The sequence below is a fragment of the Microcaecilia unicolor genome, chromosome 1, assembly GCF_901765095.1.
Source record: "Microcaecilia unicolor chromosome 1, aMicUni1.1, whole genome shotgun sequence".
Taxonomy (NCBI): domain Eukaryota; kingdom Metazoa; phylum Chordata; class Amphibia; order Gymnophiona; family Siphonopidae; genus Microcaecilia; species Microcaecilia unicolor.
Genome location: NC_044031.1, coordinates 631,004,016 through 631,031,984, shown reverse-complemented (window position 1 = coordinate 631,031,984; position 27,969 = coordinate 631,004,016). Strand labels below are relative to the sequence as shown.

The 27,969-nt window shown below is 43.0% G+C and overlaps 1 long non-coding RNA gene across 1 annotated transcript; it reads right to left on the bottom strand.

Moving 5' to 3' along the window:
* Window positions 1-2,121: 2,121 nt before the first annotated feature.
* On the bottom strand, window positions 2,122-26,146 carry LOC115481628. Its single transcript, XR_003943985.1, has 4 exons — window positions 25,716-26,146; window positions 24,564-24,638; window positions 11,557-11,636; window positions 2,122-3,083 (listed from the first exon to the last, which is right to left on the bottom strand). It is a non-coding gene; the product is annotated as an uncharacterized LOC115481628 (long non-coding RNA).
* Between the last annotated feature and the right edge of the window lie 1,823 nt (window positions 26,147-27,969).

Below are 27,969 nucleotides of genomic sequence, written 5' to 3'. Positions count from 1 at the left end.
TCCAAAGTGTGAGCTGGCTAATGCACATTTGGGACATATGTTTTGGACATGTCCCAAAATTCACAGATTTTGGAAGCAGCTAGCAGAACACGTATCTGTAATGTGGCACATTAAATGGCTCCATTCCCCAAGACAGCTTTTTAACATCTTTTCAATTCAGGGACAGGCGCCAACTGGAGCGAGGGCTTTCCTGCAAAGAACTAGTTTAATGGGGAAGAAAGCCATCCTGAAGGTATGGCTATCGGCAGAGAGCCCCACGGTCAGCCAGTGGCGTTCGCTAATGATTCAGATGTGCTCAATAGAACGGAAATCTGTGGCGGATCTATCTTCAGAAAAGGGAGACATGTACTGCAAGATCTGGTCTCCATACTGGGACACATTGACATCAGTGGCAAGAAGTAGAATCTTGAACTCCTGAAGGGTAGTAGGGAGGGAAGTGGGGTGGAGGGGAGGGAGGGGAAGGGGGAACTGGGGGGGGGGGGGGCAGGGGGGGGAGGGGGGGGGAAAAGGAATAAAACTCTCAAAGACCTGTAGATTGAGATTGTATTAGCATAGAAGGTGCATTGATTATGTTCACTGTCTTGTTAATGTTATGGATAATTTGAGTTGTCAATAAACAAGATATTAAAAAAAAAAAATGGAGTGCACTGTATTCCCAAGTATCCATATCTTCCTAGTACTGCATCACACATTTGCCTGCCCTCAGACAAAAACCATTTTCCTTTCTCTGCCTGTACAGCTCCTAGCTGGATAAGCTTATCAAACACATATTTCTGTGGGCTGTTCCTAGAACACATCCTCCTTAGCCTCTTCCTCGGCTAACCAGTCTCCCCTAGCTTCTGGGATAGATAGTTTCTAATGCCCCAGACATGCACCACTGCAATTTCCATCAGCAGCAGCAAATTTTTTAACAACTGTATCATTAATTTCTCATGCACCACCTTTCCTCTACTTACAATTCATCCCCTATCTTTCCGGGAGGGAGGGGGGAGGGAGGGGAGGGGGAGTAGGAAGAGGGGGTGAGGGGAGGAGGGGGGAGTGGGAGGGGGTGAGGAGGGTGGGGGGAGTAGGGGGAGGGGGCCCTGGAACCTTGCTAGCGTCCGTTTCCTTTCTGTTGGAAACGGGCCTCTTTTACTAGTATAGAAACATTTGTTTAGAGGAGTGGTGGATGCACAGAAGTCTCCCAGTGCAAGTGGTAGAGTTAATAGTAATAGAATTCAAGATAAACAGTGGTTCAACACAGAGGATCTTTGGTGGTGGGGAATAAAGGGTAAAGGTGGTTCTGTGGCAGGAAAGGAAAATGGGCAGAAGAGATAAGCCTTGCTGTTTTCATCTGCTCTCCTATTGCTTGTTAGGCAAAACTTATTCTGTGCAAGGCCCCACCTCTGAATTACTGCTTTGGTTTTATGGAATACCACTTGTGTTCAAGGTAGGGCCAAACATGCTTCTAGTCCCTAGAAACTTTTAGTAGATTTTACAGAGGACTCTTATTTGCAAGGAAATGAGGGTATTGCAATAAAGAGGGAATACGGGCAAATTAGGTGGGCCTGTGGTCCCTTTGCCATCTTTTTCTATCTTTATAATAAATAATTACTACTGTTCAGTACTTTATCATCTAGGTGTTTTGCCATTTTTAACATAGTTTGTCTGGAAATGAACAAATAGTCCATTTCCTGGTATGTGCTAGTGCATAAGGTTAAGTATTATAGTGTCTATCTTGGTAAATCTGAAACATTTGTTGTTTTGTGTGGTTCTTCTCTGACTTATAGCTCTGTTTGTGCTGATTCAATGGACTAAAATCCCTTTTTTACACACTGTTATTGCACAGAGAAAATAACACAGATAGCTCAGGATGCACTGCAGCTTCAGTCCTTGAGCGGTAGGTTGAAAGAAGATTAAGAAAGTAGTTCAGTGGTGATGGAGCTTGTAAAAGGTTAAGAACTCTCTTGGTTGCATATTTTCAGAAGTTAAGATCCTCTTCTTCAGTCAGTTACATCATCCCTACTCAGCTACTTTTTTGTCTTTCTTTTAACCTGCTCTGCTGACTACTGTGGTTCTCTGGCTTATATTCTTTAGACAAATGATTATCCGATTGTTTAATAACTTTAACAAGAACAAAAAAAATAAAACTAAGGACATCTGAGATGGAAATAACAATCCAGCTGCGTGCTCACTGACAACACACATTATACATATACGCACATACACACACGCATACACATGCGTAGTATCAAAAGTATATTTTTTTAAGTTTCTGTCTACCATAGAGTAGAGGAGGGGAAATAATCTTATAGGAAAAACTGAGTTATGTAACCTGTATAATAACCACAGACTCAGGTCTTTGCTGTTCGGGATCACCTGTTAGACTGACTGCTGCTGGAGTGATTCCCCATTTATTTCATATGCCCAACATGCTGATGTGTATCTCCTGGCTCTCAGGCATTTACATGATGTCATATGTAGCTAGCACTCACCAAAGAAGCTGGAAACCTGGTTAGTGATGAGAAGAGATGAACTGCTGGTCTGTGCAGGTGGCAGGCTGATATTGATGCCTAGCATGCACATATGAATTACTGCTCAGGAAGTCTGATGCAGAAGCAAGTGAAATGCTGGCATAGCAAGATGACTTGGTCCTCAGACAGCTTGGAGTAATGGCCCACAGTGAAGAAGCAGGCGTACCAAAGATCGCTTGGTCCTCAGATGGCTTGGATTTTCCACAGTGAAGATGCTGAATTGTGTGGCTGGAACAATGAATTAACGTTACTCATTCTTTTTTTGTCTCAACGTGGGTAACTTAATTTTTGGAATCACCACTGGGAATCCTATGTTGAAGACCTTGAATGGTTCTTTAGCAACCGGGAATGATGCACTGTATACCTTCATTATTTTCTTGATGGGGAATGGTGGATTGGAGACAGGAATTTTTGAGCAGATTGGAAATGGAGGATTGGACACATTGAATTCTTTGCAGATTGGAAATGGTGGTATGGAGACCACGGTGTCTTTGATGACTGGGAAGGGATGTATGGAGGCCTTGATGTCTTTGAGGATCGCGGGACTAGTTCCATAGGAGACTGGAAACACTTTGAAAAAAATGGAATACATATTTATTAGACCTGGGAAACCAGAGTAGAAATCTGGATTGCTGTTCTGCATTTGGTAGACTTAGGACTCCTATTACAAAGCTGCACTAGCGATTCTTGTGCGGCAAATGCAAAGAAACCCATAGGCGCCCCGCTAAGAGGCTTGGGGAGAGCCCAACCGTGACCTTACCCTGCGCCCTGCTTCCCTCCCGACTCAGCTCACCGACCGGCAGCGCCCTGCCAGCACAGCTCCCTGACCGGCACTCAGCTCCCCGACAGACCGACCCTGGGGCGGGGGGGGTGCTCCGCTGCTCCCGCTGCTCGCTCCTCTTCTTAATGGAACCCCCCGCACCACGCACTAGCCTTTTAAAAAGAAATGTCCAACGCGGTGGCGAGGCGCAGCACCTCGTATCTGCACGTAAAAGAAGTGGATCATCTCTTTGGGCTTTCCCTCACTCTGTCCCGCCCTCCTCTGACGCAACTTCCTATTTCCACAAGGGCGGGACAGTGAGGAAAGGCCTGATGAGACGATCCACTTCTTTTACGTGCAAATGCGAGGTGCTGCGCCTCGCCACCGCGTCGGACATTTCTTTTTAAAGACCGGGTGGCAGAGAGAAGACGAGGCACTGAGGTTCTGGCTCGCGGGGGGGAGAAGGGAGGGAGCGAGGGACAGATTTGCTGCATCGAGAGGCAGGGAGGGGAAGTGGTATTGCACGGGGAGGGGGGCAAGGAGGGAGAGAGGTGCTACATGGGGTGGCAAGGCGGGATATTTGTGCTGCATGATGGGGGTCAAGGAAGAAGAGAAGTGATGCATTGGGGCAGTGGGCAACAACACAGGGGAGACATATTTTGCATGGGAGGGCAAGGAGGGAGAGAGGTGCAGTATCAAGAGGGGTAGGGAGGGACAGAGGTGCTATGGGGTGGGGGCAAGGAGGGACAGAGGTGCTGCATCAGGAAGGGCAGGGAGGGACAGTGGTACTGCATGGGGGGGGAGAAATGAGGAAGAGAGGTGCTGGTTAGGAAGATTCATTGGGGGAAATATGGAAAGGAGAGGGCACAGAGAGAGAAAGAGGTGCTGGACTTGGGAGAGAAGATGGCGGACTTGAAGAGAAAAGACATGCCAAATGTACAAGGAGACTTTGTCAAAACAGTTAACAGAAGAAAGAGGAAATCAGAAACCAGAGACTGGGACCAACACAATAAGAAAAATAAAATGACCAGACAACAAAGGTAGAAAAAAATAATTTTATTTTTTATTTATTGATCAGAATATGTCAGTTTTTTTAATGTGTGTCTGCCAGAACTGGTTTTAGACAAAGTGGAGGTAAATCAGCTTTGAGATGGGCCACCCTTGGCATCTCTGAACTCCTTCACCTTTGCTGGCAGGGATACCGAGCCCCGCCATCCAATAAATGAACTGCCACTGCTCTCTGCTGCTTGTTTCTGGCTCTGAGCAGAATGCCAGGACTTCTCAGTACGCAAATTCCTGGCATGCTGCTCAGAGCCAGAAACAAGCAGCGGAGAGTGGCAGTAATCTATTTATTTGGCTGATGGGGCTCGGCATCCCTACAGCAAAGGTATACCTTGCGTGTCTGAACGGTGGGAGGGGAGAGGGAGGAATGCATTGCCCCCCTACCCCCTAGTCCCCATGCCCTCCCCTCCCCCCAAATTGCAAGGCTTGCTATACCCAGAAAGAGAGCCTGTTGTTAACAGTTTCCCAGCACACCACTGGGTGTAGAGCCTAAATCATGACACACTACCTCTTGATGGATCTACATATGGTCTATCAGACAACTATGGATGTAAGCTCCACCCCTGGCCCCACCCATAACCCCGCCCCCTTTAGCCTCCCCAAACAGTTGGGCCACCCACCGCCTATGAAGAAACCTATTCAATTCCTATGGATTTTGCCTCATTTGCCGAGCTGGAATCACTAGCGAGGCTTTGTAAAAGGAGCTCATAATTTGTCACTCAAGGAAGGAGGAATGGTGTAGCACTATAGAAATGATAAATAGTTAGAGTAGTAGAATACAATCCTTTGTAAAACTGCAGTTCAACCTGTGAAACCAGGGTAACCACCTTTAAAAATAAATAAATAAACCCAGAGAGAGGAGGGATATTTTCTGACCACTTTCATATCCAGTTCTGTAAGAACCTCTTGTTAAGTGACACAAGTACATGAATGGTATATAATAGAAAAGTATTTGATCTAATATGTACAGGTGCATGGCAGGAAGACAAGAGTACAAGGTTTACAGGAAGAACAGTGAAGAGGTGAGAGTGCAATCCCTGTAAATAAATTCTCCTGTGACTAGTACTATAGAAGAGGGTAGAAAATTCAAACCTGAACTTCAGCTACAAAACCATTATTAAGATTTAGAACACATTGCTGTGGGCCAGTATTCTAGTTCAATTTGGGAAGTGATGAAAGACCATATTTGGATTAAAGCCAAACTACAACTGAAAGCATTTGTCTCTTTTGAGCCCGATGGTGATTAGGATATAGTTGTGATTCATGTAGTGGTGGCAATGGTAAAAAACCAGAAGGTAACCAAACAACAAAGTCTCACGGGACAAGCAATAGTACACAAGAAAGTGGGAACGGAGGAATGCTTTTAGTGTACATTACTGAATATTTAGTATATTTATTTTGTTGTGTATTGTTTTTGCACATATTTTAAGCAATAAACTTTAACTGCATTGTTCCTGAGGTTTGTCTAGCCTTCCTCCGTTCCCACTTTCTTGTGTACTAGAGATGGCAATGGTACCAGTGATGATGGCAACTATTGAGGACGATGGTAGCACATCAGAGGTGGAGGCAGCAGTGGTGGTCAAGGAGGTTTGACAGGAGACAACGGGAGCATGCTTGGCTCATCTGGCCTGAAGCCAGTAGGCAGAGCTTGCTGCCATATTGAACCACCCAAAACAATAGCAAATGCTTATTAGAAATAAGGACTGTCTATGTGTGGCTTGGCGTGGACCAATAGTTTGCTTTGGTTTAAGTGTATCAAGATGGTGGCTATGGCTTCAGCTTTGTCACGTGACACCATTTCATGTCAATTACACTTCCTTGGTGGAGGTAGAATTTGGTAGGCTTAGGGGTAACAGTGGTTGAAGTGATGGTGCTAGTGGCATGATAGCAGTGACAGCATCAAGCAGGTGGTATTCAGAAATAAGCCATTTGGCCATCCCTGACTACGCTGTTGCAGTGCAGACTGTGAGATGCAAAGCTTTATTCTGGACAGAGATGTTTGCTCATCAGTCATCCAGGCTGTGCTCCCAAACTAATGGGGGAAGCAGACACAATCACTACCTTTTTAAGACAGTATGGTAGCCTTATCCTGTCTGAGGAAATGAAGGCATGACTTGATTTATTTATGAAAGAGAGTGGGGAAGCATTTGAAGCATGCTCGGCATCTTCCATGATTGCTTCTTATCACATACAAAGAGTGGAAGAATATCTATAAATCAGGATGAACTGGAAATACCAGAATAGAGAGTCAGCTCTATAGAGCAGGGACTGTCTCTAGCGTCTTCCAAACACTCACAGAGCTAGTAGTGGTCAAAAGAACACATCTTAACTGACAATGGAATAAAGGGCTGCCTAACTGCTTGGTGAAACCCATTTGTCATGTCTGTGTGTCTTGACTAGAGTATAAGCTCTAGTCAGCAAGGGAGAGACTGTGCAGGTGTGTAGTGCTACAGTGGGGGAAATAAGTATTTGATCCCTTGCTGATTTTATAAGTGTGCCCACTGACAAAGACATGAGCAGCCCATAATTGAAGGGTAGGTTATTGGTAACAGTGAGAGATAGCACATCACAAATTAAATCCGGAAAATCACATTGTGGAAAGTATATGAATTTATTTGCATTCTGCAGAGGGAAATAAGTATTTGATCCCCCACCAACCAGTAAGAGATCTGGCCCCTACAGACCAGGTAGATGCTCCAAATCAACTCGTTACCTGCATGACAGACAGCTGTCGGCAATGGTCACCTGTATGAAAGACACCTGTCCACAGACTCAGTGAATCAGTCAGACTCTAACCTCTACAAAATGGCCAAGAGCAAGGAGCTGTCTAAGGATGTCAGGGACAAGATCATACACCTGCACAAGGCTGGAATGGGCTACAAAACCATCAGTAAGACGCTGGGCGAGAAGGAGACAACTGTTGGTGCCATAGTAAGAAAATGGAAGAAGTACAAAATGACTGTCAATCGACAAAGATCTGGGGCTCCACGCAAAATCTCACCTCGTGGGGTATCCTTGATCATGAGGAAGGTTAGAAATCAGCCTACAACTACAAGGGGGGAACTTGTCAATGATCTCAAGGCAGCTGGGACCACTGTCACCACGAAAACCATTGGTAACACATTACAACATAACGGATTGCAATCCTGCAGTGCCCGCAAGGTCCCCCTGCTCCGGAAGGCACATGTGACGGCCCGTCTGAAGTTTGCCAGTGAACACCTGGATGATGCCGAGAGTGATTGGGAGAAGGTGCTGTGGTCAGATGAGACAAAAATTGAGCTCTTTGGCATGAACTCAACTCGCCGTGTTTGGAGGAAGAGAAATGCTGCCTATGACCCAAAGAACACCGTCCCCACTGTCAAGCATGGAGGTGGAAATGTTATGTTTTGGGGGTGTTTCTCTGCTAAGGGCACAGGACTACTTCACCGCATCAATGGGAGAATGGATGGGGCCATGTATCGTACAATTCTGAGTGACAACCTCCTTCCCTCCGCCAGGGCCTTAAAAATGGGTCGTGGCTGGGTCTTCCAGCACGACAATGACCCAAAACATACAGCCAAGGCAACAAAGGAGTGGCTCAGGAAGAAGCACATTAGGGTCATGGAGTGGCCTAGCCAGTCACCAGACCTTAATCCCATTGAAAACTTATGGAGGGAGCTGAAGCTGCGAGTTGCCAAGCGACAGCCCAGAACTCTTAATGATTTAGAGATGATCTGCAAAGAGGAGTGGACCAAAATTCCTCCTGACATGTGTGCAAACCTCATCATCAACTACAGAAGACGTCTGACCGCTGTGCTTGCCAACAAGGGTTTTGCCACCAAGTATTAGGTCTTGTTTGCCAGAGGGATCAAATACTTATTTCCCTCTGCAGAATGCAAATAAATTCATATACTTTCCACAATGTGATTTTCCGGATTTAATTTGTGATGTGCTATCTCTCACTGTTACCAATAACCTACCCTTCAATTATGGGCTGCTCATGTCTTTGTCAGTGGGCACACTTACAAAATCAGCAAGGGATCAAATACTTATTTCCCCCACTGTACATCCATCCAGTAGCGCCAATGAAATAAGTGCAGAGCAGCACTGAATAGGAAACAAAGGTGCTCACAGAACATACCCCTGTTAATGGACCTGTTCCCCACAGGTGCCATCAGGTTTTAGGTCCAACAGAACAGCCACCCATTATCTACAATAAGATAGGGTATAGCCCATTTTCTTAAAGAGAGATTCTGCTCATCACAAGTAGAGAGGTGTGGTAGCCGTGTTAGTCCACTTTTAAAGGTAATCAATAGAAATAAAACAAAATAAAACATGGAAAAGAAAATATGATGATACCTTTTTTATTGGACATAACTTAATACATTTCTTGATTAGCTTTCGAAGGTTGCCCCTCTTCGTCGGATCAGAAATAAGCAAATGTTGGTAGATGACAGTATATATAAGTGAAACATCAAAGCATTTCAGTGACAGTCTAACAAGATGGGGTGGATAGGTGAGAGACAGGAAGAGTCGGGTGGATGAGGGACAGGGAGATATGCATGGCGATAGGAGGGTGACAAAGCAGTACAATTTTATGGTTTATAATGGGCTAGAAAACCCAGATCTGTGTTAAGTCCTGTCTAGTGGGTGTCAAAATATTTAATCATTCTGACTTCAAAGGTCTTACGTTCCTGTATTGTTTTAAAGTTCCCTTTCAGGATTCTTACCATGAAATCACTGGTACAGTGTTCCGGTTTTGTAAAGTGCTGCCACAGAGGTGACATCCTTATTGGTACTATCATTTTTTAGAACATTTCCTAAGCAAGTACAGCCACATCTGAAGAAACTCATACCAAACCAGCCTTCTGTGGGCACATTCTACATGCTACCCAAAATCCACAAACCTGGAGACCCTGGCAGACCAATCATATCGGGTATTGGCACACTCACAGAGGAAATATCTGGACTCATAGAGGGGATTCTGAAACTTCTCGTGCACAAACCAAACAGCTTCATAGAAGACACTACAGACTTTCTGAATAAATTGAAAAATATCAAGCAATTACCACAGAGTACCCTTCTGGTCACGATGGATGTAGAATCACTATACAGCAACATTCCCCATATGGATGGCATAGCTGCATGTGAGAAACTCCTAAAAACATCCACACTGGACCATCAATACTCACCAGAAACTATTACAAAATTAATCAAATTTATTTTAACTCACAACTATTTCCGCTTTAACAATGATATCTATCTACAAATAATGGGCACTGCGATGTGCACCAGGACAGCACCCCAATATGCCAACCTCTTTATGGCTGAGCTGGAAGAGACATTTCTGAATACATACCAGACCAAACCCCTAAAATACTACCGGTACATCGATGACGTTTTTATGATTTGGACTGAGGGGGACGAAACTCTGAAACAATTTTACAATTCCTTCAATACATACCATCCTACAATCAGATTCAAAATTGACTACTCCTCAGAAAAAGTCAATTTTTTGGACACCACTGTCTCAATCAGCGATGGCTATATACAAACATCGATATACAAGAAACCCATAGACAAATGCAGCTACGTCCACAACTCCAGCTTTTACCCTTCACATACAAAAAGATCCATTATTTACAGCCAAGCCACAAGATACCACCGTATCTGCTCTGACCCAGGGGACAGAGACAGACACCTTGAAATCCTGATGGCATCCTTCGAACAGAAAGGCTACAACCCCAAAATAATCTCCAAGAATATTGCCTCCTCCTTCAAAACACCTAGGGAAAATCTGCTACAGTACAAAGAAAAAAAAAGCCACAGACGAATCCCCCTTATAGTGAATTTGTTATGATGTTCTTTTATTAAAACACTGTAAGCCACATAGAGCCTGCCTCAGTGGGAATATGTGGGATATAAATGTTCTCAATAAATAAATAAATACAACCCAGAGCTGGAAAAATTAAGAAAAATCATAAAAGATCTGCAGCCTGTACTCCAGGAGGATGAATTACTGAAAGAGATATTCCCATCCCCACCAGTGCTGGCCTTCCGACAGCCACTCAACTTAAAACACAAGCTAATTAGAAGAAAGCTCCCAACACAGACTCAAAAAGAAGAGAATGGCACACATCCTTGCAATATATCCAGCTGCAAACTATGCCAAAACATTTCACAGGGCCCCACGATCATTCACAAAGGAAAAATATTCAACATTAAGGAATCTTTCACATGCTTATCTTCCAATGTGGGTTACCCTCCCTTCTGTTTTTTAAACACAGACTTTTCTCCCACTTCTTTAGAATTTTTGAAATATTCTGGGAGTTTTTCTCTGTGTTTTTTTCGGAAGGTGGTGGAAGCCTGTGATGGTAATATTTACAGTGGAGCATAAAAGTCAGGCTCCCTGTTACACTGAGGCTATTGTTTAAAATTTAATATATTTTATCCTTCAGATCTGAATCCCCAGTGTGACACTATATTGGAGTGATGTGTTTGATAGTTTCTTTATTTCTGATCTGACCAAGAAGGGCAACCTTCGAAAGCTAATCAAGAAATGTATTAAGTTTTGTCCAATAAAAAAGGTATCATCTTATTTTCTTTTCCATGTTTTATTTTGTTTTATTTCTGTTGATTGGCCATCACAAGAAAGCTGTCTGATTGAGAACCAAGCCTCTCCTCCCACTTTTTCAATCTATATTACAATATCGTATTCTCAATGCCTGTTAGCATGCACTTCTCTTGCAATACTCTGCTATTTCCTTTATTCTCTTAGCAAGTTTAATGGTTTCTTTTACAGCTGCTCTGTCGCACCACCAATTATTTCTTTTTCTCTTAATCCTTTCTTGCATCTCCTCTGCCTTTTTGGTTACTTCTTTGCAATAAACATAGACATTCACAGGGGTGACGAATGGGCAGAATCATCATTTATGCTTAGATTTTTATTTTAATACAAGCACGTGTGCCAATTTCTATTGGCACATACTGCACAAACTTATACCTGTCTCAGGTGGGACTGTGTGTGACCTTTTGGGTAAGCTCCCTTATGAAGGCATATACAGGATGTGCAAATGTTTCCTGCCCCGGTTCCCTGTTTTAAGATTACCCTCTTAAGAGATTCATATTTTTATGCAGGGCATGCGTGCTGTTGAACTTTGACCCAGTACAGAGTAAGTAAGATAACACTTTACATAGAGCATTCTTTCATATTTCCTAAGCAAGAGTGGAGGTTCTCCTTACCTGTATACACGGGCTTGGGCTGGTAGCTATAGACATTGCCGTGAAGTTCATATGGTGGTATACTTGACATTTTGTCCCTTCTGCAATGCCAGGCAGAAAGCACTAGTCACTTAAAGTGCAGAAAACAGCATCTCATAAACTCAATTCTTTCTGCCAGAATCTTGTCCTGTGGTGCATACATTTATTACTGCTGCCAGGCCTTAGCACTTTCTGATGTGCAGGCTGAGAAATGGGATCAGCAAGTCCAGGTAGGACATTCTACTGAGTGTAAGAAGCATATAACCTTAGCAAGCTGGCAGAGTGTATGTTCCATGGGACAAATTTCCTGCAATGAAAGTCCTACTGTTCAGCAGATCCATAAATGATTGATGAAGGGGTACTAAAGATATCTGTTTAGTACACAGACCCTGCGCAGACTTGCTTTTTTGTCTGTTACTGGTGCACTTGTACCACATCTGTGCAAGACAATGTAATTATGGTGGTGGTTCTGGTGGATTAAAACAGATGTTTGTCTATGTATGTGTATACAGATGGAAACAGTGCTTAGTAAAAGTCATCACACCCTTGAACAATTTTAATTTTACTATTTTAAAAAAAAGGCAATTCAAAATGCAGTAGATTAGGACTTTGTTTCACTGATCCACACAACATACTCTGTACTTTCAACATGAATAAAAAAAATTATAGAAATATTTTAAAGTAATTAAGAATAAGAAACCAAAACATCTTGATTACATGTTTTCACACTGTTTGTCATGGTAAATCCAAATTAGATCCATTTCCAAAAACTGCCTTAACAAGGCCCATCATAAGTTAAAAAGAGCCTACCTGTGTCCAGTCACAATAGTTTACTACTACTACTACTATTTAGCATTTCTATAGCGCTACAAGGCATACGCAGCGCTGCACAAACATAGAAGAAAGACAGTCCCTTCTCAAAGAGCTTACAATCTAATAGACAAAAAAAATAAATAAAGTAAGCAAATCAAATCAATTAATGTGAACGGGAAGGAAGAGAGGAGGGTAGGTGGAGGCGAGTGGTTACAAGTGGTTACGAGTCAAAAGCAATGTTAAAGAGGTGGGCTTTCAGTCTAGATTTAAAGGTGGCCAAGGATGGGGCAAGACGTAGGGGCTCAGGAAGTTTATTCCAGGTGTAGGGTGCAGCGAGACAGAAGGCGCGAAGTCTGGAGTTGGCAGTGGTGGAGAAGGGAACAGATAAGAAGGATTTATCCATGGAGCGGAGTGCACGGGAAGGGGTGTAGGGAAGGACGAGTGTGGAGAGATACTGGGGAGCAGCAGAGTGAATACATTTATAGGTTAGTAGAAGAAGTTTGAACAGGATGCGAGAACGGATAGGGAGCCAGTGAAGGGTCTTGAGGAGAGGGGTAGTATGAGTAAAGCGACCCTGGCAGAAGATGAGATGGGCAGCAGAGTTTTGAACCGACTGGAGAGGGGAGAGGTGACTAAGTGGGAGGCCAGCAAGAAGCAGATTGCAGTAGTCTAAACGAGAGGTGACAAGGGTGTGGATGAGGGTTTTGGTAGAGTGCTCGGAAAGAAAGGGGCGGATTTTACGGATGTTGTAAAGAAAGAAACGACAGGTCTTGGCGGTCTGCTGGATATGAGCAGAGAAGGAGAGAGAAGAGTCAAAGATGACCCCAAGGTTTCGAGCTGAGGAGACAGGGAGAATGAGAGAGCCATCAACAGAAATAGAAAACGGGGGGAGCGGGGAGGTGGGTTTGGGCGGGAAAATGAGAAGCTCGGTTTTGGTCATATTTAATTTCAGGTGGCGTTGAGACATCCAGGCAGCAATGTCAGACAAGCACGCTGAAACTTTGGTTTGGATGCAAGGTGAGATATCAGGGGTAGAAAGGTAGATTTGGGAGTCATCAGCATAGAGATGGTAGGAAAAGCCATGGGATGAGATTAATGAACCAAGGGAAGAAGTGTAGATAGAAAAGAGGAGGGGACCAAGAACAGAACCCTGAGGTACGCCAACAGGCAGAGGGATAGAAGTAGAAGAGGATCCACCAGAGTGAACACTAAAGGTGCGGAGGGAGAGGTAGGAAGAGAACCAGGAAAGGACAGAGCCCTGGAATCCAAGTGAGGACAGGGTATCGAGAAGTATGCTGTGATCGACAGTGTCAAAAGCAGCGGAAAGATCAAGAAGAATGAGGATGGAATATTGACCTCTGGATTTAGCCAGTAATAGGTCATTGGAGACTTTAGTAAGCGTAGTTTCGGTTGAGTGGAGAGGGCGAAAACCAGATTGTAATGGGTCAAGAATAGCATGTGAGGATAGAAAATCAAGGCAGCGGCGGTGAACAGCACGCTCAAGTAATTTGGAGAGAAAAGGAAGAAGGGAGATGGGTCGGTAATTAGAGGGACAAGTAGGGTCAAGTGAAGGCTTCTTAAGGAGAGGTGTGACCACAGCATGTTTAAAGGCGGCAGGGACAGTCGCAGTGGAAAGTGAGAGGTTGAGAATGTGACAGATAAAAGGAATAAGAGCAGGAGAGATGGCATTAAGAAGGTGGGTGGGAATGGGATCAGAGGAACAGGTGGTACATTTTGAGGAAGAAAGGAGAAGTGTAGTTTCCTCAATAGTAACTTCAGAAAAGGAGGAAAGGGAATGAGGGGAAGGAGAGAGAGGGGAACGGACTAGTGGAGGGAGAGGTGGTGAGGTAGAGAAAGCAAGGTTTATCTTTTGAACCTTGTTGTGAAAGAATTCAGCAAGGGTCTGAGGAGATAATGAAGGGGGAGTTGGGGGAGGGGGCACCTTGAGGAGAGAGTTCAATAGTTGATCTGAATACTCCTAAATGAAGAATCAAGCTTTCTGTTGTATGAAGTGAATTAGAAGGAAAAGTCTAAAGATGCTGAATAGGAATGTGCATTTGGTTAAAATGACATGGGAAATGTTGTTTTCACAGGGAAAAAAATGCCTTGAAATGGCAGCTTTCTTTCTATTATTGTTAATAGCTGCCAAGCATAAGGCAGCTTTGAACCACTGACTTATGGGTTACAAAACACCTGTCTTCCAAGAGAAGCTATTTTGCCTCGAGAGTCTGGCTGTAGCTAGCCCATTCCTAGTTGAATCTTGTATTTCTGGTAGTATTAGTAGTTCCTATTTCCAGGGTCTCTGCCCCACCTCTGGGGGTTGTTACCTTCTGCTTCTGCTTGTTCTCTTGTCCAGCCATGCAACTGGTAGCTCAGTCACATTAATAAAGAAGCCAATAGAACTCAGCTAAATTTGCATGCCCACAGCAGCTTAAGCAAAGCTGCCAAGTTACTCAGTTCCTGGACGGAGATGTTTTGGCCTGTTCTGGGTTTTAAAATGGCAGCTGCTGACCCCTAGTCTCATGGTACTACCATTAGGGGTCAGTGGCCACCATGTTAACTTAGAGCAAAGCCAGATGAGAGTGGAGGGGGGGGGGGAACGCTCCTGGCAAGCCCACCATGGATGGCTCCTAGGAGTCTTGGGAGAGTGAGGGAGTATTACATAGGCATTTGGTGTGAGGGGTCAATGGGGGGAGGGGCTGGTGATCTAGATTAGGGGGTGTCGAGTGGGGATTCATGATTGACAGGACAAGATGAGAAGAGCGGAATAAAAGAATGGCCTGAGGCAGCTGCTCTATCGGACTGCTGATAACTCTACTGCACCTCCCACCTCTTGATGTGGTCGTATTTGCAGCAGTGCTCTGGACAGTTGTGACAGCTAGCATGCTGTTGTGACAGCTAGCATGCTGTCATGACCCGTGTGCTAGCCATCACTGACAGCCACTCCACCACTCAACCTCATCCGGCAATTAGGCATTACACAGCTACTGCAGGATTTTTACCATGCCAGCTGTTTTAGGATTTAATAATCATGCCCCATAGAGTCTACCGTGTACATCAGTGAAACTAATCCTACTTTAATACATTTTAAATTGTATTTCTTAGACATCAAAATGTGAAGGATATGCAAAACACACTCTATATACTCAAAGGTCTCCAGTGGGGATTTGTACCCTGTAACCCTGAAGAAGACCTAGAACATTAGTAAAGGTACAAAAAATTTAAATATTTTTATTATTAGCAGTCCACTCAACTAAAAACAAACCTGCAAATAGGTGGGAAAATGTGGGACACAAATGCTACAAATAAATAAATATTTTCAGTTTTTAATTTAATCATGTTTGTCAAATGTTGGGCAATGCCAGTGTGTTAAGATCACTTCTAAGTTCTTCTACTTCATCTGTCATCTGCAGAAACACAGAGGGCCTAACATTTTGCTGGCCTGGCCAGTGGATAAAGGTAAGTCTTGGACTGGCAATTTATTTATATACTGTATTCAGTTAGCACCACTGAATATACGTCAGCGCTTATCCATTTAAAGTTAGGCCTGCTATTTAGTAGGGCCTAGTTTAAAACACATAACAGTTTAGTAGTCAACCAATGCTGCTAAACATGTAAGTGTTGTCTCTGCCTTTGCTTCATCACTAGACCCTACCTGTCCCTCCAACTACCGCCCCATCTCCCTCCTACCCTTCCTCTCCAAGATACTTGAACGCGCGCCGTTCACAGCCGCTGCCTTGATTTTCTCTCCTCTCATGCCATCCTCGATCCACTTCAATCCGGTTTTCGCCCTCTACACTCGACAGAAACAGCACTCACTAAAGTCTGTAATGACCTGTTCCTTGCCAAATCCAAAGGTCACTACTCCATCCTCATCCTCCTCGACCTATCTGCCGCTTTTCACACTGTCAACCATGAGTTACTTCTTGCCACACTGTCCTCATTTGGGTTCCAGGGCTCTGTTCTCTCCTGGTTCTCCTCTTATCTCTCCCACCATACCTTCAGAGTACAATCTCATGGATCTTCCTCCACCCCCATCCCGCTCTCTGTTGGAGTTCCTCAGGGATCTGTCCTTGGACCCCTTCTTTTTTCAATCTACACCTCTTCCCTGGGCTCGCTGATCTCATCTCATGGTTTCCAATACCATCTTTATGCTGATGATACCCAGCTTTACCTCTCCACACCAGAAATCACTGCAGAAACCCAGGCCAAAGTATCAGCCTGCTTATCCGACATTGCTGCCTGGATGTCTAACCGCCACTTGAAACTGAACATGGCCAAGACCAAGCTCATTGTCTTTCCACCCAAACCCACTTCTCCTCTCCCTCCACTCTCTATTTCAGTCGACAACACCCTCATCCTCCCCGTCTCATCTGCCCGCAACCTCGGAGTCATTTTCGACTCCTCCCTCTCCTTCTCTGCCCATATCCAGCAGACAGCCAAGACCTGTCGCTTCTTTCTCTATAACATCAGCAAAATTCGCCCCTTCCTCTCAGAGCACACCACCCGAACTCTCATCCACTCTCTCATCACCTCTCGCCTTGACTACTGCAACCTACTCCTCACTGGCCTCCCACTTAACCATCTATCCCCCCTTCAATCTGTGCAGAACTCTGCTGCCCGTCTTATCTTCCGCCTAGACCGATATGCTCATATCACCCCTCTCCTCAAGTCACTTCACTGGCTTCCGATCAGGTACCGCATACAGTTCAAGCTTCTCCTACTAACCTACAAATGCACTCAATCTGCTGCCCTCATTATCTCTCTAACTTCATCTCCCCTTACGTTCCTACCCGTAACCTCCTCTCAGTACCCTTCTCCACCACCGCCAACTCCAGGCTCCGCCCTTTCTGCCTAGCCTCACCCTATGCTTGGAATAAACTCCCTGAGCCCATATGCCAAGCCCCCTCCCTGCCCATCTTCAAATCCTTGCTCAAAGCCCACCTCTTCAATGTTGCTTTCGGCACCTAACCATTGTACCTCTATCCAGGAAATCTAGACTGCCCCCAATTTGATTGACTGCACGTTTTTGTCCTTTAGATTGTAAGCTCCTTTGAGCAGGGACTGTCCTTCTTTGTTAGATTGTACAGCGCTGCGTAACCCTGGTAGCGCTTTAGAAATGTTAAATAGTAGTAGTAGTAGTAAAGTCATCCTCTTTTCTATCGATACAACGTGGCTGTTTAGCAAGTTAAAAGCCTGGTTTGTCTGTACAAGAGCTACATGAATAAGTGAGTTATGCTTTCACCATCTACTTACAAACACGACTATCAGGTCCAGAAAGCAGAAGCCCTGAAGATAGATAAGTCCTATTGATTTCCTGGGGGGCTGTCTACAGGAACCACAGTGTAAACTGAGGTTTGGAGTTGGGGAGGACAGGTTTCAAAACTCGGTGCATAGAAGTGGGCTAATGTGCTAGGTTAACCTCCTAAATTAATCCTTTTCTGTCCAGTTATAAATATGCATGGTCTTCCACAGCATGAATACTATAGCACAAGCAAACTACAGTGTGTGAACTTAAATCATGTATGCTTAAATGCTGTTAAAGCAAAATTGCAGGGGCTGTTTCTCTTTGAGAATTGGCATAAAGTACACATGCTAACAGGGACTGAATACTCAGAAGCAACGTGGTCTACTTCAAAACTGTCACCTTAGGGGTAATTGTGTAATGTTCACATTCATGAAATGGGCTTATAGTACATAGTCTATTCTTTCCACCAATATGTCTGCTTTTAAGTACAAATGATACATTTTATTTTATTTTAATAAGTTTTAGCATTTGGGTTTTATTAAAATATGTTTTATTTTTACTATATAATATATCATTTCTTATTACTATTTGATTTTTTTAATATGATAGGTTTTTATATGATTTTTATACTCCATTATATATGAATAATATATTTATATGTTTTTTAGAATTTCATTTGTGACCCCTGAGGCAGATGCCTTGGTGCATTGAAACACAGACCATGTCGGGTCCCTTGAATAACCAATAAAGCGGTCTCTCAGCACCATCTACCGAGTTGGTTTAGTCTGTGGTCAGCCTTTACTCCTCTTGTGCTGTGTCCTTTTACTAGCACTAACACAAGATTCCCACGCAACAAAATGCACTACCGTGGGGCGCACTCAAGCATCCTGCAGTAGTTCTGGCATCTGGGCATGCTTCCTCCAGTGCTAAAAAACACTTTGTAATTTTTAGGGCTGGGGGCGGAGATTAGGCATGCCCAGCACTAATCAATTAGCACAGCTACATTGCCGAACACTAATCAATTAGCACATGGTTATCACATGTGCCCTTTCCACCTACTAAATAGGTGGCGTAAGGTCTCATGTGTTAATTGGGAAATTAGTGCCTGGTCATTAATAGGAAAAATGTAAAAGCAGCCGTTTTACAGCTACGCTAAAAGTGGCCTCAGCGTGCGGGAAACCCACACACTAATCATAACGCAGGCCACCTTTTATTGCAGCTTAGTAAAATAGACCCTTTGAAACATAATGTGAAGGTTGATTACAGTCCAAGACCCAGCACTGATTATTTGGCAGCAGCACAGCATCCAAACTTCTTCCACATGTTACAACAATAATTTGAAATATTTTTTTTCCTGCTGACATCAGTTTTGTATCTGTTATAATGTGAGCTGAATTGAACTTGTTTGAGATAATGTGGAATATAAATGTCATAAATTTAGCATTTTGAATGAATGAAAACTGTGTATATAAAAAAAATAACAAAAAAGTATTTTAGTGAAGAGTTTCTTGTATTCTGGGGTTTAGAGGTATCACTTTCTCTTTTAACATCACCCCAATAAAAAAGGGGGAGACTTGGCTATCCTATTTTCTACTTCCCTTTCTTTGAACTTGATAGACTTCTCTTTTTCTCCCTCACTTGAACATGGTACAGTCAGGGTCCACTCTCCATACTTTCTTCAGCTCTTATTGATCTACCAGCCACCCCTCATTACTTGTTCTTCCTTACTTGCACTTTACACTCTCATCTCTTCTTACACTCTTTCTCCTTCACCTTGATGATTCGGTGAACCCAGTTACCCATGATTTTTTTACAGCTTTATGTGAGTCAGACCTTATTCAGCTAGTTAATTCTCCTATCCATGCTGCTGACCATATCCTCAACATGGTTATCACTCAGTCGGTATTTTCCCCATATATCTCCTCACTTTCTATTTCTCCAGTCCCTTGGTCTGATCCTTTTTACTCACTATTCCTACTGTATCTCTGGTTCCTGTCTTGCCCCGCCCTCCCACTACTGCACACTTTCGGTCTTTAACATCAAAAGTATTTTTTTAACACTAAGATGAATTTCCCTCTCATTTTTCTTCCATGTCTTTGAACAACCAGGTCTCCTGGAATACATGCAAATATTGAAAGATTAACTCTGCAACACACTTGCACTATCTCATGTCATCCCGCTCAACCCTGGTTTCACAAAGGTTTATGTCTTGTACATTGCCATCTTCGTCATGCTGAGTGCATTTGGTTAAACATCTCTCTACCAGCACTCTTCTAGCCTTCAAGGATCATTCTCAGTTTTATAAACACAGCTTGGTAAAAGCAAAAAAGGACCATCTGTCTAGTTTACTGCTATGTACAGTAACTCAAACATTGCTAATCTCTAGCGTATACTGAATTGCCTCACTGAACTGTCGACTGCAGAAGTCTCATCTTAGTTGGTAGCAGAAGACCACAACAGGCTTTTATGATAAGCTGGTTGAACTTAGACTCCCTCCCCTAGTCTCTCCCAGCCCACTACCCCCTTTGAATTCCTCCTTATTGGTCACTCTTTCAGCTTCTCTTGTATCCTTCAATCTTCCAACTCAATCCCAACTAGTTAGAGTGGTTTCATCTCTCCAACCATCATCACTATTTAATTACCTTCTATCAGTCTTTTTTTGGGTTTTCTTATGCCGCTTCTTCCATTCCTTCATTCTATGGTTTTTACCAGTCTCTTTGCTGGCACTTCTCCTGCATTATGGAAATAAGCTGTCATATCCCCACTAATTAAAAATCACAAGAGTGACTAATTATAGATTAGTTTCCAATTTGTCTTTCATCCACAAAGTGGTGGAGAAATTGGTAACCACTCAGCTTTCTGATTTTCTAGACCATACCAATACCCTCCACCCATGTCGGACAGGCTGTTGCACACACCATTCAACTGAACTTATTCTTTTGAGATTGATAAATTATGTGAAATTGATCCTGGATGGGAGGAGAGTGGTTGTCTTGTTTTCCCTTGACATGTCTGACACCTTTGACTTGGTTAATCACACCAATCTACTCTGATAACTGAGGAGAAGATGCATAAAACTTACATGGACACAATCCAGCTTATAATCGAAAGACAAAAACGCCTATATTGCGACCTAAATCGGGAGATAGGCATTTATCTCCCAAAAACGAATAACGCGGTATAATCGAAAGCCGAACTTGGACGTTTTCAACTGCACTCCATTGCGGAAGCGTACAAAGTTGATGGGGGCGTGTCGAAGGCGTGGTGAAGGCAGAACTGGGGCGTGGTTATCGGCCGATCAGAGATGGGCGCCTTTCGCCGATAATGGAAAAAAAATATGCGTTTTTAGCGAGAATTTAGGGCACTTTTCCTGGACCCTGTTTGTCCACGAATAAGGCCCCAAAAAGTGCCCTAAATGACCAGATAACCACTGGAGGGAATCGGGGATGACCTCCCCTGACTCCCCCAGTGGTCACAAACCCCCTCCCACCACAAAATATGCCGTTTCACAACTGTTTATTTTCACCCTCAAATGTCATACCCACCTCCCTGGCAGCAGTATGCAGGTCACTGGAGCAGTTATTAGGGGGTGCAGTGGACTTCAGGCAGGTGGACCCAGGCCCATCCCTCCCCTACCTGTTACAATTGTGCTGCTTAATGCTTATTAGTCGGCCAACCCCCCAAACCCACTGTACCCACATGTAGGTGCCCCCCTTCACCCCTTAGGGCTATAGTAATGGTGTAGACTTGTGGGCAGTGGGTTTTGAGGGGGATTTGGGGGGCTCAACACACAAGGGAAGGGTGCTATGCACCTGGGAGCTGTTTTACCTTTTTTTTTGTTTTTGTAAAAGTGCCCCCTAGGGTGCCAGGTTGATGTCCTGGCATGTGAGGGGGGACAGTGCACTGCAAATCCTGGCCCCTCCCACGAAGAAATGCCTTGGATTTATTCGTTTTTGAGCTGGGCGCTTTCATTTTCCATTATCGCTGAAAAACAAAAACGCCCAGCTCACAAATTGTTGAATAAAACATGGACGTCTATTTTTTTCGAAAATACGGTTCGGTCCGCCCCTTCACGGACCCGTTCTCGGAGATAAATGCCCATGGATATAGACGTTTTCGTTCAATTATGCCCCTCCACGTGAGTTTATGACCTGTTCAAGCCAGTTTAGCAAGCAGGGAATCCAACAATGAATGCACAAAGGAGCTCTACATGCTTCTTACCATTCGTGGCAGCAGACACCGGAAATTGTAAGCTAATTTATTTAAATGAGCTGTGCAATATTCAAATCTGCATTTCAAGGAATGCACAGCCATTTACAAGAAATACACAGAAAGGCCCACCTACCTTTAGTGTGAGTAATTTTACAGGAGGTCTGGGGCAGCCATAGCATGACAGGAGAGCTGCCTTTTTCATTGATTGCAATAGTAAATGCAGAGAACAAGTTCGCGTGGGCCTTTTAAAGGAGACCTGTTGGGTTTTTAGTCTAGCCGTTACAGTATATAGCCTTAACAGGCAGGAGGCTAGGAAAGTTTTAGTCCTCAGAAGTTCTTACCAACTTCCTTTGTGAAAATGTCCCTCTTCTAGCCTTCTTTACATCCAGGACTCCTCGGTCAGCAGTGATTCTTCCCTCAAAAGCTTGCTTTCCCCTTGCCCCTGCCAAGGAGTGCCTTTCCATAGCTAGCCACACTGCCATGCCCCGAGCCACAGGGGTACAATGAAAGGGGACCAGACGCCGCTGCACAGCTGCTCCGAGCATCCAGAAAGTCCTCCTCCTGTTGTTGGGTGGGAGACAGCGTGGATCAAAAAAAAAAAAAGCTACAGTGCAGACGATGCCTGGAGAGGGAATCGGGGAGCTGACCAGACATTGCGAGTCAATGTGGTCAGGTCAGGGCACTGCAGCTCGAGGCAAGAGTACAGTGCTTTATGCAGAGAGAAGAGATGGGAAATTGCCCTGCTGGAAATATTGTTTGCATGTCTACCCTGCTTTACACCCATATATTGCATACGTCCTTGGTTGGCAAAGGTATTTCAACAGCTTTCATACACGCACAACATGGGGGCAGGCTGTCTTTTCTCTCTATGACCAGGGCATGCACAGAACAACCATGCTTACCGATTGACTGTTCTACACATGCCCTTGCGCTCTCCCTACCAAGCTGCATGGTAATTGTTACCAAGGTGGAAATAGCGGATATTACTGGGGACATTTGTGCATCGGTCCCTCAGTGAGTTGAATATTACAGGTACCACTGTTAAGTGGTTTCACTCCTATCTCACTGGGAGAAGTTTTGTAATCCATTATTCCTGCTCTACCTCATCCTCTACTGTCAGGTGTTCCTCAAGGATCAATTCTTTTTAACACTTACCTAACCTACTTAAAAGTGAAACCAAAGGTTTGAAAAAGAATGGTAATCTAGATCGATAATATTCATCTCATACTCCCCCTAGGCTAACTGTCTTCCTCTAGTTGTGCATTAGTCTCAGAAAAACTTGATGCTGTTGCAGATTGGTGAAACGAAAACAAATGAAATTTGTCACTATGGTATTTCCCTCACAGTCGTCCTTATTTACTTTCCTTTATAGTACATGGTATTCCCCTTCCATACAGTACTACAACAAAAATACTTGGCATTTCCATAGATGATACATTGTCTTTTCAAAGTAAGTATCCTCTTCTTTCCTCATCCTCAATAAGAATCCGTTCTATTTGGTCCTTGTGGAAAAAACATGGAATTTTTCTGCTTGTAAATTGTATAGCTATTTTTTATGATGTGCATTTCCCTTGTTTGGCCAGCAGATGGTGTCTGTCCTTTGTTTGTAACGTTGTTACTAAAGTGATAGTTTCTTCTTCCTGCCTAAGCTGAAGAGAAGTAATCTTCACTGCTGTTGGTCAAAATCCCTTCAATGTTTATGCTCTGGGTTCTGATTGCTGGAAATCTTTAGTCTCAGAGTGGGAGTGTGGAAGGTACAGGCCTCTATACTGAGACTCTGTTCAAAGACTGTGAGCTGTTCATTTTCCTGAACTCCCCAGGTACTACTCAGGTAGTGAACAAGTGTTTAGTTAGTTTAATATTGATTCCTGTTTAATTTACCTGTTATTGTCTGCTAATTACACCCTATTCATCCGTTCACTGTTCTAACTTGTTATGATAATAAATCAATTAATTTATTAGCTTTGTTTGACCTGGACTGATTACGAATCCTGGTGCTGTGTATTTTGGGTCTGTGAGTACTTTCTAAGAACTGTGGGACCCCTGGAAGTGTGGCCGCGGTGTCCTTAGAAACTACTGGAGAATTAAGTTGTGGGTAGGAGACTCGCCCAGAGTCAAGTGTAACCCAGCAGGTAGAAGGAAGGGTATGCCAGATTAGAGCACATACGCAGGTGGTAGTGGGCCTGAGCAGTGCTGGGACAGACCCTCTAGGTGGCTGAAGGTTAGCCCCAGGTGGGTGCTAGGCGTTCCGTGACAGTCCTATTTCTCACATGCCTTTCCATCTTAGATTTTGGACTCCCGTGCCTATGTGCCCTATTTTTGACCCATGGCTTTATCAACTGGAGGATCCTGAGGAACAATATTGCATTCCCCCTTCCTCCTTGTATCGCTCTCTCATTTTGCCTCATTTAATTTTGTAACCTTTCCTTGCCCTACATTCCTGATAGGTGTGTGTTGTGTGTATTTATTTTGTTTAGAGACATGTTTTAATTGTACGTAACCTTCTCCTCTTTATTTTTCAATGCTTAGATTTTAGCTATATTTGCTGCATGTCAAATAAATCACATTTGAACTATTTGTTTTTGATTTAGTGGACACAGCCGCCCTTTGTTGTTCAAGTGGCTGTATGCAACACCAAAGCAGCTTTTCCTTTCTAAAACAAGTACTTTGACATTATGAAATGATCATAATAATAACTAGCAGTATACGTTATTACCTGGTTCAGATCTCCAGCACCCAAAAAAAGCAGATCCTCACACCTCTTTGTTTCCTTCTATGGATCATCTGTCCTCTGTAATGAAAGCATAACAAACAGTGGAGGAGTAGCCTAGTGCAGTGGACTTTGATCCTTGGGAACTGAGTTCAATTCCCACTGCAGCTCCTTGTGACGCTGGGCAAGTCACTTAACTCTCCATTGCCCCTGGTACAAAATAAGTACCTGAATATATGTAAACCACTCTGAATGTAGTTGCAAAAACCTCAGAAAGGCAGTATATCAAGTCCCATTTCCCTTTCCCCCATTAAAGAATGCAAGACCCTACTAAAAATGCACTCAACGACATTTATTTCCAAAGGTGTTCCCATTAAGCAGACCTCACGCCTCACTCCATGACAGCTAGAACATTTTAAGCCAGCTCTGCTGCTTTTTCTCCTCTCTGTAACTTGTATTTTACTACCCATCCTACTATTTTATCAAATGTTTCCTCTTTTTTTATTTTTGTAAACTGTACTCCATGCTCTGGCTCAGAGGCTCTGAGAGAAACTTAGGGGCCAGATTAAATCCCATGCTCTCCAGGGTTCATTTCTAACAAGGGAGCAGTGGAGGAGTAGCCTAGTGGCTGAGACCCAGGGAAGCACAGTTCAAAACCCACTGCTGTTCCTTGTGATCTCAGACAGGTCACTTAAGCCTTCATTGTCTCAGGTACAAGCTTAGATTGTAAGACCTCCAGGGACAGATTAGCTACAGTACCTTTAAGTAATTCACCTTAAGTTACTACTAAAAAAAAAAAAAGACAAGCTAAATCCCTAAATCTTTCAAGGCCTTTAGACACGTGGCAAAATTATCTTGTGTCAGTACAGCACATACCAGTTTAGGGTTGTTTCAGCAGCAAAAATAGTTTACTGAGGGCCTTTATACAACTGAATAACTTGGCAAACAGTATTTTGAGTCTGCTACAATCCACATAGAAAATCAAGAACAAAATAGGACTGTTGGTAAGGATGGGCAGTTTAGATAGGCCAAATGGTCTTCATCTGCTGTCATTTTCTCTGCTTCTGTTCTAACAATCCATACATTTACAGGAAATGGAATTTAAACAAATTAGGAATACCTTCATCAATCATTACCTATCAAAAGGCACTCATTTACCTTTATTGGTTGCTGTAAAGCTTGACGCAGATCAGCCCCTTTAGGTAGAAGAACTTCTGAAAGAAGTAAGCTCCTTCTGAATCCTTTTCAGACAGCAACTCTGTAGTATTTTCATTTGACTGGCAGGCCTCTGACTCCAAACAGAAACTCAGCTTCTTAGACAACTAATTTCTCTTTGGATTTTAAATCCATGCTCCTGTATAGACAAGCTGAAACATGGAACTCAGTCTTATTAGAGGCTATAGAAACAAGGAAGCTCCTTGTAGAAATGGAAAGAAAGGGTTAACTTTGAAAAATAAATTATGATGGAAAAAAATACCAGTACACATATCTAGGTAACTGTAAGCGTGATCATGCTATGTTTTAATGGGAGAAACCGTCTACTTTCTATAAAAACAAGAAGTAGCAAGATCTGCTATTAAGAAATATTAGCGATCACTCAGGAGGTGACTTCAGGAAGTTCCACTAACTAGTGGACCACTAGGTGCCAACATGAAAGTCTAGACATTTAATTGAGACATATGTATGTTCTGCACCCCTGAGATAAGGCACCCTAGTCCCAGAAAAAGTGTTTATCTTGTTTTTCCACCATTTGTCTGTATCACTATGACTTGACAATTTTTGCTTATTAAAATCTATGCCTTGATGCCTGTAAACTAGAGAACATGAGATTCAGGGAGCCATGCTGTCACTCTGTTTTGTGATCTATTCTCCCATTGCTATCAATTACTGTTTTACACTGTTGTGAATAAAGTAATTTCTCGCTGAATATCTTGTTAGATTGCATTATTTTTCAGTCTAAATCCTCACTCCCTTGGTTCCATCCAGGACTGCATTGCATGTGCATAAACACCATGTTAGAAGGACCAAATCCCAGCTAAGTGGATGAATTAAGGATGCACTAAGTTGAGAATTAATTGAACTGTGTATGCTACTCGTTTGAGTATCTGGTGACCATCAAACTTGGTGGTGGTATGGACTAATGGACATCAATTAAGACCATGTGGGATGACCCTTGGGACTACTAATGCATCAAGCCATTATGTGTGAAGGAATAATCATCTGGAATTACTAAGATTCACCATCAAGAGGTTATAGCAGTTGGCTTAAATGGTGGACTACGGTTTGAGAAGTAAATTGTTGGTTGATGGGGGTACAGAGTAGCTAGAGATGATATGTATTAGTACGTTTTCTCAATATGTGTAAAACTGTATGGGTGTAAAATTGTATGGTGTAGGGTGAAAGAGTATGAATGTAGAATTGAGTGTTATATTGAAAAAATATTTATGAAAAAGTTGTTGTACTAAGTAATAAATGAGTATCAAGCATAACTGATTGTGTTTTGCATATTAATCATATATGGTTCAGTTATTTGAATAATTTGATCTAGCCCAGTATTGTGGATTGGAATATATGATGAGACATTTTTCAATTGACCATCTATGGGAAAAGGTGACTAAAGTAGCAGATCCAAAATGTTGAGAATGGCCGATTTTTTTTTTCATGGAAAAATAATTGTGTGATTTAAATCTGCAAACTTCAGTAGTGACACTTGAGCTAATAAAATTTTTAAGCCGCGAGAGTTACACACCTACCTCCTCATCGGTTTTACAGATATTTCATGCTACAAATGTTTAAACTCTACTTAAATGTTCAATATATTTCAACAATACTCATCTTGTGAATTTACTGTGTTAGCAGTCCCTGCCCAACAGAAATAATATTATTATTATTATTTATTACATTTGTACCCCGCGCTTTCCCACACATGGCAGGCTCAATGCGGCTTACATAGTAACAATATAAAGAATTACAAAGTCATAAGAAGAATATACAATTTGTAGTAAATGTAATATTAATGGGGTTCACAGATAAGTAAAGTTGAACATAGGAGGAATTGGGTGCAGAAGGAAATCAGCGTTAGAAGGTAGGCATAGGAAGATGGAGAGGAATAGATATGGGATAGCAATAAGGATAATGGGAAACATGGTCAATGTATAACAATCGTCAGTAAGAATCATGTGGGCAGGCTTTAGTTAAGTTGAATCATTAGGGTAGGCTTTCTTGAAGAGATGGGTCTTCAATGTTTTTCTGAAAGGCAAAAGGCCGTTGACTGATCTTGTGACAAGATGAGTATTGTTGAACATATTTATAAGTAGAGTTTAAATATTTGTAGCATGAAATATCTGTAAAACCGACGAGGAAGGTGGGTGTGCAATTCTTGTGGCTTAAAAATTTTATTAGCCTGCAAGTG